Raw genomic sequence first — 3,616 nt, 5'->3', positions numbered from 1 at the left:
CCCTTTGTACATGAACTACGTCTGACCTGAATTCTCGAGAATGAGATACGTAGGCGGCCTGTATCGGCCTCGGTCATTTCCTTATCAAATTTTCTTTTCATTAACCCTTGAGGGGGAACTACGTTTGACCTGATTCCTGCCTCAACGGAATACGTAGGCGCCACAACGGATCGGTCATATCTCCCGTAATATTTCTATTTTTCTTTACAATAGAAACTAGGACATAATTTTTGTGAGGATCACAAAAATTCTCAAGAAGGGGATCTCTACAACAAGTCAAGAATGAAGATGCATTGTGAGTTGCAAGTGTGAAAGAATTTTTGAGAGGGTTTAAAAAATTCTACAAGTCATATATTAATATTTTGAGATATCCCAACACATCTAACTCGGACAGAAATTTTTGAGCATGGCCTCAAAAATTTATTCAAGCATCACTAGAAGTTTGTAGTAAATTTCAAACATTTCAAGCATATTAGAAGTTTAAAGCTAACTTCAAATGATCTTTGGCATCGTTAAAGTTCATAATCAACGACAACAATCTCCGACACATTTGGATTTCAGAGTCAACTACAAAATCTTTCAATCATAGTAGATTTCGGGAAGACCACGTCAGAAATCTCTCCAGCTTTAAGGATTTTTAGAATTCTCCAGAACAAGCTCTTGGACACGTCAAAGGTTTGGAACCAAGGGTGTTCATTTAAACTTGACGTGACATGACACTGGGCAGTGACATTTGTTCAATTACAGCCTCTTGAAAACCTTTTTCTTAAAGATTTTATCTATATGTTTTAAATATTCTACATAAAATATTTTGTCTTGTCTATCGAGAAGCAAGAAATCAGAGTGATCAACCGAAGATAACAAGACAAGGAGCAAGCGATTGAAGAACTCAACACATATCAGTTTGTTTTAAAAACTAATAATTTTTCTGTGGATGCAAGTTTATAAGTTTGCCTCAAGATCATCATATCCTCCATTCAATGAATATGGAGAAGTCAAAAGGGCGAGGAACTCCCCAAAATTGACAACTTTTCTGTGGATGCAGGAAAGTCATTGAAGTTTTTCAGAAAAAAAAAACATTTCAGAATACGAGCAACAACACCTCATTCAAATGTCCAGCAAAACATTAGTCACAATGAGTACAAATGTTCAAATATGAAAGCATCACTCTCAAGATGTACAAACATCTACAATGACATCAAATTACATTTTTCAGCATCAAGAACATTTGAGGAATATTCACAAGTCGTGTCGATATCAGACGCAGTAATGTGAAACTCCTCAGAGGGACATTTCTATAATATTATCAAATGAGATAATTATCACCCACGAGAGGGACATCATCGTCATTTTATCGATGGAGCATCAACATGATCCCGCCAATGGATCGTCAATGAAGAATTATCATCCTATCAATGGAGCATCAACATCATCATCCAGAACGGCATCAACATAATCCTACCAATGGATCATCAATGAAGAATCATCATCCTATCAATGGAGCATCAACGTCATCATCCAGAGTGACATCAACATAATTCTACCAATGGATCATCAACGAAGAATCATCGTCTTATCAATGGAGCATCAACATAATCCTACCAATGGATCATCAACGAAGAATCATCGTCCTATCAATGGAGCATCAACATAACCCTACCAATGGATCATCAACGAAGCATCATTATCCTATCAATGGAGCATCAACATCATCCAGTCGATGGATCATCAACCATTATCCTATCAATGGAGCATCGACGTCATCATCCTACCATGTAGCAGCGTTATCCTACCAATGGATCATCATCATGCTATCAATGAAGCATCGTCACCCATATCATATCAAGTCATCATCTACTGCGTCAAAACTGATGGAGGCTGACGTCACAACATTTATAGAAAGTAACATTTGTTGAATACGGTAAAACGTATCACTTCTCTATTTGAATTATAGTTTCTGCTAACAAGTTTATTTCATTCCCTGTCGAGAACATCCAGGAGGATGAATTCTCAAATCAAACCACAGATGCACACGACATCAGAAAAGATGCAGCACAATGTGAAACGTTTCCTTAGCGCAAGCTGAGGAGCGAATATTCATCGAGCCATCCACCTCGTTACAGTTGGATAAACATCGAGTCATCCACGTCGTTACAGTTGGAATATAATTGAGCCATCCACCTCGTTACAGTTGGATAAACATCGAGTCATCCACGTCGTTACAGTTGGAATATAATTGAGCCATCCACCTCGTTACAGTTGGATAAACATCGAGTCATCCACGTCGTTACAGTTGGAATATAATTGTAATCATTGGGTCATCTAGCTCATTGCAGAGATTACTGGAGTTTGCCATGCAGAAAACAAGCAATGAAATCTCAAAATCCACAACAAATCATGAGTTGTAATGGACATACTGTGTTCGAAAGCGGTATCCATTATCTTTTACTCTCAATACTTATTTATTTTCTCATCTAGTTGAAAAAGATGTTTATGCTTATTCATAAATATATACTAATTTGTTATATGAATGATCTTTCTTTATTTTTGACTCAAACCGCTAGCTAGAGCGGCACTATGTCTACTAATTATTTACTTTGAGTGTGCAGACATATACTGAATATACTTATGTGACATCTTTCACAAACAAGAGTAACTGAAAAGCATCATAAGAGATGCTACCACTATTTTCGATTACTGTTTCTACTAACAAGTTTATTTCAGTCTTTGTCGAGAGCATCCAAGAGAATGAACTATCAAATCAAACCACATGTGCGGACGACATCAATAAGGATGCAGCACAACGTGGAACTTTTTCTTAGCAGCGAACTGGGACATAGTCCAAAGAGGAGTGCCAAACTCTTAGGACGCGAGCTGAGGAACGACTTCCACCACAATCAAACCACACCCCTATCAGAAGGCATGTGGTTTTATTTTTAGGTTTATCGGTCTCATTTTTGCATCCGGAAAGTTTTGGCTTTCGCCGGAGGTAACTTTCTAATATGAGTGACAATGCACAAGAGCTTTGAAAATTATGTCCGTGTAAGTTCTTAATTATGGATGTGAAGAGCTCCGCATTCATGGCTAAGAGGTTGCAAGCCTCTTTTTCATACTCGACTTATTTGTCACTCCTCCAGAGCCAAAGGTTATCTTGCATAGTAGATTTCCTTTTCAACCGATAGAGTCGAACTACAAGCAGCCTGATTCTCTAAGTTGAGGGATATGTAGGCGGGATCAGTGTTGAAAACTCGGCTGTATTCCAACATTCGCTCTTAAAACTTATTCTCGAGAATTTCAGTCTCTTCATAATTCGGTATTGGGATGACTTTTGAATTCTTTAAAAATCGTGCGTTGAATCAAGCGTACCGAACTACAAGTGGCGTGAATTCTCATATAGCCTGAGATGTGTAGGAAACCCATTTTTGGGATTCGGCCATAATTCCCAAAATCCGTACCAAAATCCCTTTGCCAAAAGATGAATATGTGGTCAGTCAAAATTGGATTAGTCAATTTCATTTTCCTCGAATTTCTTGCGTCAATCCGAGTAAAATAAGGGACAGTTGTTGACACCCAATTCTAGACCTCCACAATATAGATTAATCACCGAGCTTCTTAA

This window comes from Solanum tuberosum, unplaced genomic scaffold (genome assembly GCF_000226075.1).
Source record: "Solanum tuberosum cultivar DM 1-3 516 R44 unplaced genomic scaffold, SolTub_3.0 scf00090, whole genome shotgun sequence".
In the NCBI taxonomy this organism is placed as follows: domain Eukaryota; kingdom Viridiplantae; phylum Streptophyta; class Magnoliopsida; order Solanales; family Solanaceae; genus Solanum; species Solanum tuberosum.
This window is presented reverse-complemented; position numbering follows the sequence as displayed.